General features: G+C 37.2%; 1 protein-coding gene across 1 annotated transcript in view; it reads left to right on the top strand.

Annotated features, from left to right (window-relative positions):
- MMS22L (MMS22 like, DNA repair protein) overlaps positions 1-18,056 on the top strand; it is an 89,078-nt gene that overhangs the window by 33,843 nt on the left and 37,179 nt on the right. The gene's annotated exons all lie outside the window — the stretch shown is intronic.

Here is an 18,056-nt window from a genome sequence, read left to right on the forward strand (position 1 = left end):
TGTATTTCCTGGAATAAATTGGAGACTTCAAAAATACTTTGACATTTTCTCTATTTGCTAATAGACAGCATTTGCTGTGTTGTTTTTTAAGGATGAAATAGGGAGAAATTTCAGGCTGGTGAAAAAATTGCCTATTTTTATAACTTGGCATTATGTTTAAGCTTTCCAGGACTGGGGCTTATGTGGCCCTCTTGTAACACAGAGAAGAGGGCATGGAAGTTCAATCTAGGCTTCTCAGGTCATCAGAGACAAGGTACAGGACAGTATTAGTACCTTTTTTTGCAAAAAGTAGTTCTGCTGAAATGCTTGCATTACCAACATGCTCAAATAGTAACTGGTATGAGAGAGATTTTTAGAACCTTGCTTTTAACAGTTATTTCAGTTTCTTTATTTATACACTTGATTACTGCTACCAGCCTGTTTATCCTATCTTCAGAGGATCTAAATTCCTTAACACTTATGAAACACTTTGATCTTCAGATTGTATGGAACAGGAAAATGTTAGATTTTCCTGCTTCGACAGACTCACTGAAGTCCATCAGTCAATCCTCTGTTGCTATGCAAATAAAACAACACTAAAACTATTTTTTTGGTTCAGAAGATATGGATGACTTTGTGCTAACCAGATGCTAAAATGTTACTGAATTGATCAGACTGATTAGGCCTGGTCTGTTTTCAAACTGAGAAAAAGGTGAAATGCTTTTTTTTAAAATCCAGGCTTGTATAAGATAGTAGGCCTTTCATAAATATAATTTTTCTGTACACTGCACTCTTAATAATTTTAGAACTATATGACAGGGAATTTACAGGTAGGAAGGAAGTGAGATCACTGATTAAAGAGACAAGCAGCTCCCTCTAGGCTGTTAGGAAATAATAACTTCATATGTTACTTTCTGTTAACCCCAGATGATGGCTCACAGGAGCATTCTTTATTGCTGATTAAGTAGCATTATGAAAATACTGACTTGGTTGTGTTAACTAAGTGCCTCAATATTTAAAGCTTAAAATGTCAAATAGTTTTAGCAGTCCCCTTTAACATATCTTGTTGGATTGCTGGGATCTCATTCCAGGTTTCCCAGTTGTTTTTATTTAAGGTTACTGTAAAAATTCTAGTCTTTCATTGTCAGAGTGAGGTGTAGCCAAAAGCTCTTCTTTAATTATAGCTATTCATGCTGCTGTGGTTAAGGGTCTGTCAGCATTTCCATTATAAACCTTTATTTTGAAGGGTTTGTAACATAGCAGTGAAAACTTGCTCTGGGCTAAAACTTGGCATACAAGGATTTGAAAGTGCACTTGTTTTCTTTCTTTCTTTCTTTTTTCTTAAAAGACATCTGAAAAGAGACCCCCACCTTCACTATTTTTACACCATAGTGTTTTAAAATAACCCTTTCCAGCTTTTTCTTGTATTCTTCTAGTCCTCTGGAAAAGTACAGGTAGCTTTTGATAGTTGTATTTACCTATGGTTAGACTATTTTAAATAAGGTCTCTTAAACCACTTTTTTAAATTGATTGTTATCATTCTGATTATTTCGAGGTCCATACATTTAAATAGAACTATGTCTTGGCAGGAGAATTCATTTTTATCAGCTTTTGAGACATGGTGAGTGGGTAATTGGAATCAAATGCTACTTGCTGGCACTTGCAAGTATTTGATCTTCATAGTAAGATTCACTGTGAAGTGTAAGATTGTGTTTTAATACCATCCTACACTTTTAATAGTTTCCTTTTAAAAAGCATGTAAAATAAACAGTAAATAATCTAGAAACTCGCCTAAATCAAAATGTGAAGTGCTTCCTTCCCATGTTTACTTATTCTGCTTCTAGCTCAGATGAGTTTTTTCCCTTTTTTTTTTTCTGTTTTTAAACAATGGTTTAAAATCCTTATTGTTTTGGTTTGGTTTACTTTTTTTTACTGAAAGGTAAATGCGGGATGTTTGCCCATGTGTGCTTTCATTTGTTCCAAATCTCTAGCACTATCTGTCATCTGAGTGCCTCATGGCACAAAAAGAAGCCCTAGGTTAATAAAAATACAGGCATTAAATAGATTTGACAGAACTTGCTGTAAAAATGGATACAAGGCTCGGAGAAATTGGCTGTAGGTGCTGGCACTGCAATATGTTATACTTAAAAGAAGTGCTTGAAACATGCTAAAATGTCTTGTATTGTAATGGGGTATTGCTTTGACATGAGCTTTCTCTTATTATTGTCATCCTGGCATTTGGGTTTTGTTGAGTGTTAGCACAGAGTTACAGGACTATAAAATGTGAGTAGATACCCTGGTGTGCTCCAAACATCTTTGCCTAGTTTCAGGGAGACTTGGTACTGATTTCCTGTAGGAGAAATGAGAAGTACCACTAACCTAATACCATAATAAGTGGTAATTTTACTTTGAAAACTGTTTTTGTGCATTTGTGCCCATTTATACTTTTTTGCTAATTTTTCAATGTATATGCTAATTCAATGTATAAATTTTATAAGCCCTTACAGCAATATTGACCAAGTAAACTATCTCTAGTAGAAAGTTACATTAATAATTGGGCCATGGGTAACAGGAGAACTGAATGCTTCTATCTGTTTGAATGTGTTTAGCCTTGAGGTTGTGAGAGAAACCACAATAGGAATGGATTATCCAGTATATCTTTGCTATGGAAATGTACATTCATTTGTAATTTTTTTTTGAGTTATACTTGCCATCAAAACAGCCTGTGGGAAGCTTTTTTGAGACCAACAGAAGCATCTCTCCCCCTCTCTGTTACTGTGTAAGTCAGTAGATAATCTCAGGAGGAGAATAGAAAGGTCCACCCTCCTTCTTTGCTTCCCCCTCAGGGGTTATAGTGTTAGTCTTTGTAAAATCTTTTTTCTGATGTTGAGTTTCTGAAAACTGTATTCAGAAGAGTTTGGAATATCATGAGTCTTCACTTACCCATCCCATCCTGTGAGGATATTTCGAGCTACCAGCTGTGATGTCCTGATAAGCACAGAAGGCAACTCTGTGACTAAGTCACTGAACTGAGAGTGAGAAGATGTTAGCTTAGCTCTAAGATCTCCCACTCTTAATGAATGACCACTAAAAGTTGTTGTGAACTTTGTACACCTGTGTGATAAAAATGAAATAAATCCTTCATTTTTCACTTTGCAACAAATATCCTATGCTTGGGGAGCAAGCATGCCTTGCTATGCTGATTTGAACAATATTTTAAAGTATTTTTACTGGTTTTTTTGAAGTTCAGGTATTCCATTAACAAGACTGGTGTTTAAATGAGTGTAATGAAAATTTAGTCTCTAAATGCTCTAATGCATGAGAAGCAAGCACAGATTTAGAATATAGCAGCATTTTGAGAGTTTTCCTACGTCTAAATCCTTAAAAATAATCTGTTACCACCTTCCGAGCAAATAGTGTGTGTTCTTAGCTACAGTTGTTGCCTTAAGGTGTGGCTCTGGTAATTAACACTGAATTTTCTTCTTACTTTGTGGGGTTTGAGGTCTTTTTTCAGGTTTTTATTGGGGACTAAAATAATGTTTTACAAATTTGTCCCTTGTATGCTGACCTTCAAAGCTGAGTAGCTAAAACTAATGTGTGTTGTGATTGTTTCTCCTCTGCTCTGAGAGTATTACTGTGTAAAGAAATGAAATGAGACAGCAGCATGCACTGGAAATGTGTCCCTAAATACTTTGCATATAGAAAGTTCCTGTATATGTCTGTCAGTGGTTCAGGTTTGCAAGAGTTTTCACCTCCCCTTCTCAATGCCCATTTTTTTGAATCAGTAGGTAGACGCATGAAAGTTGAACAATAGATTAACATTAATTCCACATTGATGTTTAGGATGTAATTGGGATGTTACCCCAAGCCTGACAGTGTTTAGGAGGCTATTGGACAACGCCCTTAATAATTTGCTTTAGCTCTTGATCAGCTCTGAATTACTTAGGCAGCTGGGCTCGATGGTCATTTTACATCCCTTGTATTTTATTAGAACATTCTATTATAATAGATTATTCTACTGTTCTGTTCTAGAATCACTTTGGAGCAAATTGAAACATTAAAAGCTATCAAAAAACCTTCTAATTGTTGATACTCAAAAAAAGTCAGTCTTGGTAGACACCCAAAGCTAAAGAAATTCACTGAAGTCTAGTACTCAGACATGAATCAAGAAGATACACAGTTCAATCCCCTGTGCTACAGATGGAAACACTTTTTTGTTCCATTGTATCCATTTTATCTTCCAAAAATTAATCCACATAAGCTTTCTGTAGCCTACCTGACAACAGTACAAGACTTCTGTTGTGAAAGAGTAAATCCATGAAAAAAAAGAGTAAAACCATATCCAGGTGTACTGAGAACCTGCTGCTTGGGACCCTGCAGTTGTTTAGAGAAATACGTGCTCCCTGAAGGACATAAAGCACAGATTTGTTTTCTGATGGAAGCGTCTCACTTCTGAAACTATTTTCCCTAAATTAACTTTCATCTCAGTTTTCCTTTTATTCTTCACATGAGGTGTGAAAATGGCTTTTCATATGGAGTGGGTTTTTTTTGTTGTGGATGTTAAACAAAAGAAATATTTTTGCCAATAAAATCATTATATGCAAGTAGCCTTCTAATCTCTTAATTTTGATTGTTTCTTCGTTACCTTACAAGATCTATATTTCTTCTCTCTTTAGGATATCTCATGTCAGATTTAAGGCTTATTTAAAATGAACAGAAAGCTGAAGCAATTTTCTTTATTCCATTTCAGTCTCCTAAGGCCTATTTCCCCCTGGTGAGCTCATAGCAACAGGGGGGTTTAAGGGAATTCAGCTTTCTGCAAATTAATGTCTCACATCATGAAAATTCAGGACCTTTTTTTTTTTTTTCTATGTCTTGAAAAAGTAATACAGTGAGTGCGAGTATTATTTCTTGCCAGCGGGTGGAAGATGAATGATTTTGTCACAGTTTTACTGCTTGATGAGCAGTGTCCTGAGGGTCAGGCTTAAGTCTGTGTCACTATGCTGCTCATTACTCTTGAGCTAAATAAGGGCTGATTGGATCTAAATTGCCTAGCACATGGGCCGCAGATGAGCTCAGTGAGTAGGGGATGACCTGCTATTCAGGCTGGGAGTAACCCCGGTGTGCAAATGCTGCATTAGAACACCGTGGGAGAATGAGAGGCTACCGACCGCTGCCAGCAAAAGAAATCGAAATGTAAAAACTCTTTGATGCTGCAATGTTAGAATTTGAAATGTAGGAAGTGACAGGTTGATGGTACTTATCAGCTTTGGCTGGATTAGAGAACAGTGTCATCTTGCTTATATAATGACAGAAGAATGAAGCCCGCTCCCAAGTACTTTGCGCTGCGGAGCTGCTGCTGGCAGAGCCAATGCTGCCTCCTACTGACAGCCAGCGCGGGAGGATGGAGCAGCCACGGGCAGCTGGCTCCGGGCCCGGGGCTCGGCTGCCCTGCCTGCCCAGGTGCCCAGCTGTGCCCGGGGCTTCTGGGCTCTCATCACAGAGTCAGAAACATGACTGATTAAATAGCAAATGTACATTTTGGGACAACGGCAAGCCCCTGTCTTGGATGTGTCAAGAATGTTTAGACGAGTCAATTATGTGCATTGAACCAGGCACATCTGGCTCTGCTTCACCCAGAATATTTCCCTTTGTGCTCTTCTCTCCATTGCTAGCCCCTGAGATAGGAGTTGGTATCTCTGGAGAGTAGAATTAATTTGTGCCTATGTGTTTTAAAGAAAGTTGACCTTTAAAGTGGAGGAAGAAATCTGAACCAACTCCAAGGAGAATCCTTATGCTAACCAAACAGATAAACGCACTTGTCTTAATGGAGGAAAATGAAAAGCAAGGAAAGCACCTGCTGGATGCTGGACAAGACAACATAGATTGAAGCACTTTGTGCAGTTCTGAAAGATTCAGTTCAGTGGTTCAGTAGAACAAGCTTTTGAGTTTGGTTGTGTACTCCCCCCCCCCATCACTCATACTTCAGCAACTGGGTAATAGCTACAGTGACGAGAAATAGCCACTTGCTTCTTTTTTTTCCAAGTTTATTTCAGATTCTGTTACTGACAGCTGTAACCTACCAGCATCAACTCTTGCTACCAACTTCAAAAACAATTGGGTGTGTTTTCTTGAAAGCAATGACCAAGTGAAGAGAAGGGGTGAATTTCAATACATTGTGTTTTCTGTTTACTCCTTAGTGTTTTTCTGGCTCTATACTGTTTGATTCTTCATCCCCTAGGATGCTTTTGCTTATGATTGAATTTCTTCTTGGACATAAACAGCTTCTAGTGTACTCATTCCTGGGTATCCTAAGAAGAAAAAAAAGGTAGAAAAAAAACCCAGCAGCCTTAAAAGTACAAACAGTTTTTCTCTAAAATGGTGTGACTATGGGAATGAGAGAGAAAATTTTCACAAAAATCATCGGTAGTGTAAGGCTTCAGTGTCACTTTTGTAATCTTAGCATTATTATAATTAGTATTTAATGACATTTGTTCAGATTACTGAAAATGGAGAACTGTTTAGGACAGATAGTTGTACTAGATGAAAAAGGGTTTGAGTTTGCATGTAGTGAGAAACTAGAGAGTATTTCTCTGTGTTCAAATGGAAAACAAAGCCAGAGTTAAAGTTTCTTTGATATTTTGAAACAAATTACCATCAACAAGAGGAAATAGTGAAGGCCAAGTACTGAAACTAGGAAGAACACATGGAAATAGGACATGGAATGCTTGACTTGCAGCCATATTGTCAAAGTATGGGGAGGTGAGAGAAACAGGGGATCTCTGCATCTGGGCTTGGCTGAAGTGAGGTAGCTGCCATTGCTCTTACCCCATTTCTGCCCTTGCTTGTAGACTTTGCTGCCTGCCTGCTCAGCACAGATTGCTGCAAGGTCCAGTATTGTCCCTGCACTAGCACAGTTGCCACCTAGTGCAGGGGGAAAAGCTGGAATTGTTTGTGAAGTGGATTTACTTGTATCTTGCAAGGAGTGTGAAGTGTACCTGGTACTTATATTTTCACCTCTGTTTAGAGGATATTTATTTATGTGAGTTTCTAAGACCATAGTAGCTGGAAGAAAATCTCAAATTTGACTGAAATCTTTTGGCTAACTAACTTTTAACAGTGACTTTTTTATGCACACAGCCTGTGTGATATTATAAAGCAAGACTTAATGTGACTCTTCTTTAGGAAAAAACAACAAAAAAATGTAAAATATTGTTGTGAAGTGTGTTAATAAAACTCCTGCAGGTGAGAAGAGCTGCTTATTCTGTCTTTAGCTGCATTGTTCTGTATGCAGTTCTGGATATGTCATTTTACAAAATATTTATTAATAAATTGAAAATTGGAGAGAGTCACAGATATGAATGACTAGAGTAGGCAGTTTGTAGAAGTTTGGAAGTGTATTCAGCTAGGAAGAATTGAGGGGAGACATGCTTGAACTTACCCAGTATGTAAAAGGATCTTAAAGATTTTCTGCTGTTCTTCATGCTACTGAAGACAGAATAGGTTAATTTTGGACAGAACTTTAAGGTGGTTATTTAGAGTAGGCTGCAAATGTAGCATTCTGGCAGGCTTCAAGAGAAACTTGTGGTATCAAACTTACTTATTTTCTTCTTAGATATTTTTTTAAATTTTTCTGTTCTGTTGGGGAAGAAAAATTGAACCTGTTTAGTGCTACTGTAGCCTACTTGTTCTTGGAATTTCTAGGGTGGGAGTGTAAAGATGGCTTCTGCTGTACACACTGGACAGTGGCCCTGCTGAAAAGGGTGATGTGTTTGTGGTGGTTTTGTGTTTGAATCTTGAAATCTGTCTAGAAAATCACTTTGCAAATGCTTTTTTAGGCATTGATACAGGGCATGTAGATGTGCATTGCCGTGTTTTATTTGGCTTGGAGCATGTCCAAGTGTCACTAATTGCCTGTGGCTAAATGCTCCAGCTTTCTTTACAGTGGCACTAAAACAGGGGTAGTGAAAATGTGTTTTATGGGAAATGAGCCCAAAATAGTAGGCCACCATATATATCCTCCCTAAAAACAAACTGGAAAGAGGAAGGCATGCTCTGCAACATGTGCATTGTGCATCATGTCAGGGTCTTGTGGGGACCTCTTCCTAACATTTGTTTTTTGGGAGAAGCAAGTAGAGAAAGGTGAAAGCAGTTTGTGGTTTACGTAGTTGTCTGATAAGCTGAAGGTGCTGTCTGTTCCCTCTTTCACAACCAGAAGGCCCTGTTTGTCTCTAATTGGGGTTAATTAAAGCCTGAGGGCAATACTGAGCCCCTGCCAGTGACTGTAAGGTACAGACATAATCCAGGCTGCAGCCCCTCACTGTAGGGAAGGGGGAGGTAACCATGGGCTTGTCACAGGCTCTGATAGTGCACATGTGCTAATGCTTCTGAAAATACAGGCATGAACTTATTTGTGGTCAGATAGTTCTGTTCATTCATTAACTTCTGGCTGTTATCAAAGAGTTGTATGAAGTGTCTGGTTTAATGTGCATGCTTGCAAATCTGTATTAAGAGGCAGAAAGCTCCTGGCTCTCTCTGTGGTAATGCAGGGGCTGCACAGGCAGCCACAGCAGCCATTATGCACACAGCAGGAGCATCCTGCTGCCAGGGATGTGTCAGCCTTCACTGAGGGGCAGGAGAAGGGAAGAACAGGCAAGTACAGATGTGCTTGCCAGGACAATGATGTTTCCTTCTACTGCTTTTTGCAGTCTTGTTTTCCTTACAAAAAGTCAACCATAAGAATAAAGCAGAGTATTTTCATTGTTCTTTTGCTTTTCTGGACATGAATATATTGTTTAGGTATTGGAGATGGGCCTTTGAAAATACTTCAGTAAGTGTTCCACGTATCTGCCAATTAAAAATATTTTAGAGCAGCTAAAGATTTGCTCCCAGAGAATTCCTCTGATTCACACCACACCTATTTATATTAAAAGGTATTCTACAGCAGCTTGAATTGGTGAGGAAAAAGTGTGTCTGTTTGTCCAGTATATTACATTTATGTGGACTTTTGTATTAGGTGCAAAGATGACATCAGAAAGAGTAATGTACTGCAATCATGTCTTAAATAATAATTAACTGTAACACAGCCATGATCATCCAAACATTATAGGGAGAGTGAATATATTCAGACAATCAAGGGATTTTACAATATAATTATTAGGCACTGGGGAGATGTAACCCTGTTTAGGGTAACAGGGAACTGTGGTTAATTGATGCTAGGATAGTCAGATTTTTGCTGTTTCATTGTCCTGAGACCCTAAGCTTTGCAAGAATATGTGTGCATGCACTTAGGAAAAGAAGGAAACCCCAAGCATATGAAATTATAAGCCTAAAAGTGAATCCTGAAGTTATGCTTACATTATCTTGCCTTGCTGTATTGAATTACTGCCATGATTATAAGTGTTGAGAAATCATTTATATTGTCTGTAAATCATCCCCATTTTACATCCCAGTGAAAATTCAATACATCTTGATTCCGAGTAGTTTGTAAAGGTATCTATTTTCCCAAGACATGAAAAATGACTAGCTTTTTCCAAGTCAAACTCAAAAATTGAAGGTGTTCTTTTCTTGCAGCCAAGAAATTTTTGTTGTTTTCTTTCCTGAAAGAAAACCTTTGATATGTGTACAATCTGAATGTCTGAATGTTACGACAGAAAATACAGTGGATGCAGTCCCCCTTGAGCTTCATTGTCTTCTCCAAATTTAGGATGTGAGATAAGAAAATGGCATCAAGTTGCACCAGGGAAAGTTTTGACTGGGTATTAGGAAAAAGTTCTTCATGGAAAGGGTTGTCAAGTACTGGAACAGGCTGCCCAGGAGATATTTAGAAAAAGGAGATGTGGCACTTGGGGAAGTGGTTTACTGGGGGACTTGGCAGTGCTGGGTTAATGCTTGGACTTGATGATCTTAAAGGTCTTTTCCAACCTAAAAGGTTCTATGATTCTGTGAGGATGTAAAACAGAATTTCATTTCATTAAAGTTCATTTTGAAAGTGTTTCCACTGCACTGCTGTGATACTGAACCTCTGGAATTTCTAACAGCTCAATCTGCTAAGATTTGAAGATTAAGTGTAGCATTGCTACTGTCTCTTGCTAAAAGTTTTTCTCTCACTCTTTTTTTTTTTTCCGTTCTCTTTTTCCTGCTCTCTCTTGAAACAGAGTAATTTCTGAAAACTCTTCAGCAATCCTATCACCATGTAAATTAATACTGTAAATTGTGCTACTAGTGAGGGTGGAGGGGAGTAGTAAGAGTGGGTGGGGGGGAGAGAAGAATTAAAATCATTCCAATAAATGGTTTAATTTATGCCTCAGCAGTTAAGCATGCTCCTGGTTAACAGAAATACCCTTCAGCTACACAGGATTTGGGAGGGTTGGAGGGCACTCATTTGCACATAAATAGCCATTAACTGATAAATTCCCAGAGGTCTCCTGTTGCATGCTAGTGGTTCTGACCTACTTAGCTAGCTTAAATTTGTTTTACAGAATTATTATAATTCCATCCTTGGTACTTAAACTTTGTGATTAATGCATGCCTCACAATACAATTAAAGTATAATTACACAGTTTTACAGTTTGCTATCATGGTGTTATTATTATTACAAAGAGCTGGATTTTGCAAATATTAGAAGAATTAGAGTTCTGATACCCATCACTTTGCTGTTATTAAGTGATTATGTTAAATGGGACCCCTTTATGTCTGAAGAATGAAGTGGAGAGAGGGGAATCATTAACTAGCACATCAGATGGTTTATAAGTGATTGAGGAAGAGATGTGTGGTGACTTTTTTACACATCTGTAGATGATAGGTGCAAATACCTTTTGTTCATCTTTGCCAGCTGCCTATGACATGCTCTAGCACATCTGTACTGTAGTGCTTGAAAAAGTTTCATGCTAAACATCTCTGTAATCTGTTAAAAATCACTTGTATATGTTAAACTTTGATTCTACTTCATTGAATCTTTTTATTACAAGGACTTTTTTTCATACTCTTGTAAAAACATGAGCAGCCAGACATAGATGTTCAATAGATCTGTGCAATGTAGGGTAGGGTGTGCTTGCAAAGATGATACAGCTCTTTCTCTTGTGCTCTGTAAACCAGGAGCAGTTCTCTGTGAGGGAATCCTCCTGACTTTTCAGTTTGTGCGTGAATGTGCTGCATATTTATACTGGCGGCAAATAGCAATAAGTCACAAACACTGCTATTTTTACCTTAACTGTAAGGGTTACCTGGCCTCCCTTATTTTTCAGACCAAACTTTTTTTTTCTGGCTACTACTCATTCCTCAAGGAGTGATCCAAGAATCAGTAATGTTACGTGTATATGACCTAAAAAAATTGCTGCTGTGGTGCATAATTCTTATTACATCAATTTTCTTTTTTTTTTTTTTTCTAGTGAAGCTGTTTGAGAAAACTGGGTCTTTACATTAATGATTAATATAATTAGCAATTAAAAAGACTGCAAAATATTTTAAATAATATTTTCCTTATTCCATTGTAAGTAAAAAAATATAATTTTACTTTGTTTCTTTTGTTTATCTGTGAATATGTGCTATATTGCATAGTTCACTGCTGGGAAATGGATCTGTTGATGCATTTTCTGAATTACACATTCTGTTCTTCTAAAGCTCTAAGGTTATACTATAATATTTTTTATCTATAATTGCAACTCAAGTGAAAACTCCAAATGTGATACAGAAATCAAATGTTGCACCTTCTAGTCTTATTTGATCCAGTGCCTTGGTTTTCATTTTTGCTTAGTTTAAAAAGACTTGTTGCTTATGTGGTTTTCCAGTTTTCCTAAGTTGTGCTATTAATTTCTTCAACAATGAAAATATTTCTTCTTTTTAATTCCAGAGAACACAAAGAGTAAAAGGCAAATAGAAATCTCTTTTCTTAGAATTACTGCTTTCGCATCTGTATTTTTTTGTCTGTATTTATGCTGCTACAATGATATAATCTCTACTTTTGCTGTTATCATTTGAGCTCAGAAAACATTGATCATTATTACTGATGCATGGAAGCATTCAAACAGGTAGCCAGTAATTATGCTTGGAAGAGTGTACTATATTTCAAGGCTCCCTACTTGAATATTCGTGAATTGGTTTTATTTCTAGTCTTTAAAAAAATACTGCATTGAAGTGATTTAAATCATTTTCATGTGGCAGTGCAAAAATGCAAAAGCACATTACCAGAAAGAAATGGTCAGCAATAAGAGCTGTTTTGCAAAGTTGGCTTGCAACAGCTACACCACTATGTAGAGAAAACAGTTATCCTGCAATAATAAGACTAATGAATTCAGAAATCCATTGATTGAACTGGCTCTGGGTAGATTATGTGCAGGCTTGCTTCAAGGAGAGGAATTTATGAAATGTTTGCTGCATCCAGCAAGCACTGCAGCTATAATACAGCTGCCTCCTCAGTGGTTTGCTTTGATCCTGTGGAATGAAAGGACAGGAGGATCAGCTCAGGTCTAAATGAGATTACAGCTGGTTCGGCAGCTTATCTGGTCTAATGCCAACTAGTGTGGCTTTGCACGTCCTAAGGGGTTTACAACAGAAACTGTTTATTGAGTATCATCGGTTTACTCAACACAAGCAGGCTAATCCTTCCCAGCCTCAGCATGTTGTAGGATTGTATATGAGCCAAACCAAAAGCTGGTGCAGCCAGGGCCTCCAGAGCCCTTTGTCTCGCTTCATATTGATTTTTTTACCTGTGTTAAAGACAGTAAAAAATAAAACCAATAACCAGCCCTATTGTGAGCAAAAGGTTAATCTGACCTAAAAATCTTACAAAAGCATCTTTTAACCCTAAAAGGGATGGTAGCCTTTCTCTGACTTTTCACTCAAGGGATTTTCTAGTTTAGGGCTTTGAAGAGCAAAATAGGAAAAACATCTGCAACATTTAACTCTGCATCCTGAAGTTGTCTCTGAATTCTTTCAGCAGCTGCATAGAAAACTTCTGAAGTTATTTGTGACATTATTAACAATGTGTTGTCTACCTGTGGTAGGTGATGCTGCGTGGCAAGGACATGACATGCTGAACATAGGCAGAGTAGTAGGAGCTGGTAGGTGTTCCAGGGCTCATGCTGTTTTACACTGTAGTGGTTTTTATGTAAAAAAACATCAGAAAACACCTTCATCAGCTACTTTCTCAGTGAAAAACCAAATATTGCAAACTAGGCAAGTGCATCTTAAGAAATTAAGTAACAAACAGGTACATAAAATCAGAATGTTTTAAAAAATTATGCGCTTCTAGTTTTTAAACAAGATATCTGTCTTCTGATGTTAAATACAATACAATATTGCAAAACCAGCACAATTTCATACAATCCTATTATATTGTGCATATTTTCTATCTGAGGTGAGTCTTTTGGAAGGCATTACAGCATGTGTTATTATAATCAAATGTTTTTTATAGTATAGAAAAATATTAGATTAAACTTCAGGAAGCCTTGCACAGTAGCCTTGCACAGCCTTACACTGAAAAGAAACATGATAAGTTATCAAATCTACATTGTTGAAATTATTGGTAAGTACTTTTTTAAAATATTGTGCATATTATTGGGAGTAATTAAATTGCTTTTTTCACGATGTGGAAAAGAGAATTTATTTGCACACCTGTGTCTGTCACATCAACTGCATGTGACAGACTTAAACTGGAAACTATTTGAAGGCAGTTGATTGCTATGTAAAGGAAAAGATGGCAATAACTTGAGGAATTATGAATGGCTCTTTTCTGTTTACTTCACCTAATTGGAATGAATGCCTATTTAAGCTATATGTATGCAAAGATGTTACCATGGACACCATAGAAGCATTAGGAGTGTTTTGTGGAGAAATTGCTAAAAATGGGAAAGATAAATGTGAACTTTATAATACTTAAGCTTAATGGATAAGATGTGGACAAGTTTCAAATGCAGTAATTGTTCATTTATTTGTCTTCTATCAAATCTGGTCTTAAAGCAATAGGTTGCTCTCATGTAGTGTTATATTTTAGCATGTTTGAAGATAAAAACTATTGTCAGTGATTGCTTAAAGTCTGTTCAATCATCTGAACAGTGCAAATCACAGCATTTTGTCAGACTGTGAGAAGTTTTGCCTGGATAATGCTTCCCACACGCACAGGTCGCAAGATAAATTATGTGTGCAGTTTTACAGCGTAGCTGATGCTGGAAGTTAATTGGATGCCCAGTGGTAGAACTTGTAAAAGATTTTCCTGTAAACACTATCAGGCAGAATTGATATTGTTGATGGTACCTTTGATCTGATAAATGATCAGTTTTAACAGTGATTTTTACTATGTTTCAGAGGGGATGATGATGTAAGTTTCGAAAGCCTGCCATTCTTCCTGGGTGACACATTAGCTCTGTATTATGCAGTGTTGGGAACAATGTTACTATGGGTGTTTTGTACCCAAAGTAATCACCTCCACTAAAAAGATGTATTACACAAACAGCATCCTTTCTTGCAACAGATACTCCATAAGGAACAAAGTTGATTTTGCAGGAAGGAAATGAAATACTTGGTTTTGGAATTTGGAAACAAGTTAGTTCATTATCTTGAGTACGAGTTTGCTTGCCTTCCAAAATCTGTTTTCACTCTTGAGAGGAAGATTTTCCTAAACCACTTACAGTATATGACTCAGCATAGCTTGCTAGAGAGTATCCATATGCATATGGGTTCTGGTTTTTTGCAAAGACAGCTAGAGAAGCTGGAGCAAGAGAGTTTCATTTTAGAAAAGAAAAACTTCACTTGAACTACAATTCCTCTCTCCTATACAGTCTTGTTATAAGTTAAGAGTATTTTTGAAGTATTTTTCAAGCTTCCTGTCTTAAAAATGAGTTTTGTGATAATACAGACAGTGTTACAGGTGTAATGGTAAGATAGGCTTGTTACTGGAAAATATTTCAGAAGGTCTGAAGAGAGACTGTGGGTAGTAGTACTTTAAGTTGGTTTGTTTTCAGTATTTGGGTTTTAATATCTAATATTTTGATTCTCTCTTCAGGACTCTGTGCAGTTATCCTCAGAGTCCATTTCACATCTCCTGATCCCATCAGAAAATTTTAACTGAGGTGTCACCAACTCAGCATATGAATATCTGCAGCCAGAATAACAATTTTACCAGTTTGTCTTTGCTTCTTTCTACGTGAGCCTGGGTGAGGACATGCTCAATGAGAGAAACTGCATTTCTAAAGCTGTGCTAGATAATGGAAGACATTGGAGAAGTTGGACTCAGTGAATGTTTCACACAATTTATTGAACTTTGATTTTTTTTTTTTTTTTTTTTTTATAGCACGGTTAAAAAGAATTTTAATTATCTTTGCATAGCCAAATTTTGCCATCACATTTCTAAGACTGTAAACTCTTTCAACATGATCTGTATTCTTTTTATATATTTGAATGAAACACTGAGCTGAAAGAGAGATCCACTTCAATACAGTGGGTGTCTCTTCCCCAGTGTGGGGAGTCCATCAGCACTGGGAGTCTGATTACTACTGGGATCTGAATTGCAAGAAATTATCTGTTTAGGTTCAACCTTTAAGCTTTAATTTTTATTTCAGCCATCTGTACTGTGTAACAAATTGCTTTTAAAAGTGTAAACAGTAGTTTAGAGAAGAGATGAACCTGTCCCATCGTTAGAATTCTCTGTCAGCTGCTGCTGATCTCAGAGTCCCACGGAAGAGCTAAAGGCAGGATTTTGGAAATTACTATACCTAAAACTGGATTTCAGTGCTGGCCTTTCAGCACCATTACTTGGCATTCCTGTCACACTATATAGTTTTTGTTTCTCAATTTTTTTCTGAGGAAAAAAAAGACAGTAAGACATTGGTAAAAAAGACTTATCTTGTAAAAATTCAGAAAATATGTTGTATCTGAGTCTGGGCTGTTGTGTAGCTATAGACAGCTACATTTCATTGCCCTCCTGGTGTTCTGCAGGAATACGGTTCAAATAAATTATGTTGTATAAGTAAGCAGCATATTGGGTTCCCAGTAAAAGAAGAGCATTGACATACCAATTTAAGTTGAGCAGAAGATGAACAAGATCATTAGGGGGCAGGAGCAAATGCTCTTACAAGGAGAGACAAAGAAAGATGAGTTTTTCATCCTTAGGAAAGGAGAGTAGTAGGTAAGATGGAATCAGATTCATCACAAAGGTTGTAGGAATCAATGCACTGAGATTGTGAGGAAAGAAGTTTTTATTAGAAATAAGGATAACATTTTCATTGGCTTTGGAACAAATTTCTAAGACAGGTTGTAGAATTTCCCTCCTTAACTGATTGAAGATTGGCATTGCTTTGAGCCAAGGGTTGTACCTCCAGGCGTCCCTTCTAAAAAGGGTTTTTTCTGTGACTTTAGCTTTTAATAAAAAATGCACAAAAGAAAACCAACAAGTGACAAAATACAAATGGAAATCCTGTTTAACAAAGCATCTAGAGTATGATGAATTTTAGAAGTACTGCTTAAATGGAAGAGTTTTATGAAAGATACCTATTTGCAATCTGCAGTTTATCTGTTTATTAAGTAGTATGGCTTATGAAAGCGCTTGCTTCTCACTTCAGCATTTAACTTTCTCAGATAATCTGGCATTCTGATTCTCACTATAAATTATATTCATGTATGAGTCATTTTATAGAGATGTGGAAGGTTTCCATATGCCTTCATCGGGGATTTCAGCAAGAAATGTGCCCTTTCCACCAAGGATCCTGGTGGCATCCTGTGCTGAAGTAGGCAGAGCATTACCAGCTGGTTCAGGGTGGGAACCCTTCCCCTCTGCTCATGGTGAGGCCACGGCTGGGAGTGCTGTGTCAAGTTCTGGGCTGCTCAGTACAAGAGAGACATGGACATATTGGATAGGGTCCAGTGAAGGGCTACAGAGAAGATTTTGGGACTGGAGCATCTCTTTTGTGAGGAAAGACTGAGAGAGCCAGGACTGTTTAGTCTGGACTGGTGAAGAGGGATTTTATCAATAAATAGAACTATTTGAGGGGAGGGTGCGAGGAGGATGGGGTCAGGCTATTACTGGTGCCCAGTGACAAGACCAGAGGCACAGGTGAGTCCCTCTGAACACCAGCAAACACTTTTGTTTTCATTTTGAGGGTGACTGAGCACTGCTATGGGTTGTCTAGGGACATTGTGGAGTCTCCATACTAGGAACTGTTCAAAAGCCATCTGGATGTGGTTGTGGGCAGTCAGCTTCTGCAAGCAAGGAGTTCACTCAGAAGGTCTTGATGAGGTTGAGTGGATTTTTTTTTAAATTATTTTGAAGGAAGATACTCTTTAATAGGGAACAAATGGTGCTAAACTTATTAGCTGTGACCTTTGAATCTTTCGTTGTAACCATTCTGCTCTGATGGCAAGAAGAAGGAATCATGGTACCAGTAGTGATGTGTTTTTTTCATAGAAACACCTAACAGTTAACACTTTCTGTTCCCTTTGTGGCAGATAGTAGCATTTATGTTCCTAATGAAGTCTGAACTTGAATAAATATAGCCTGAAGTGAACTGGGCTACCAGTTCTTTCAAATATAAAATAGCTTGGAAACAAAATCTCCTGTTAAAAAAAAAAAAAAAAAAAAAAAAAAGAAAGAACTTTGGTCCCTGATAACTTAAAGTTACAGAAGTGTAATGACAGTTTCTCAGTTCTCTAAGAAATATTTTAGATAAATGATTACTAGTGTTTTTTCAAACAAAGAAATTAACAAAATCTTCAAAACCAAGGCTGAAGTGTCTCATGGTCAGGGCAGATCACAGAACTTCCAATGATTTCTGTAAGCCTCCTCCTTCCCATCAATGGTGAATGAATGTCTTGTGTTTTCCTTTTGAACTCTAATTTTGTGAGGTGACAGGGAATTTATTGGGGAATTTTGTCTTAGTAAAACTAATTGTAATGTTGCAAAATATTTCTATTCAAAATAAGGTTTTTAAAAATTGAATTGCAGCTTTAAGTTTTGTGATATGGCAATGACTTATAAATATTAAATTTTGTTTAGGTGGGGATTTTTGCATATATGTGAACTAAAAAAGGGGAATACTATCAATTTCAATGCAGCTTCTTACATTTTTTTCCTTATTTTTCTTTGT

This window comes from Haemorhous mexicanus, chromosome 3, assembly GCF_027477595.1.
Source record: "Haemorhous mexicanus isolate bHaeMex1 chromosome 3, bHaeMex1.pri, whole genome shotgun sequence".
NCBI classification, from domain to species: Eukaryota; Metazoa; Chordata; class Aves; order Passeriformes; family Fringillidae; genus Haemorhous; species Haemorhous mexicanus.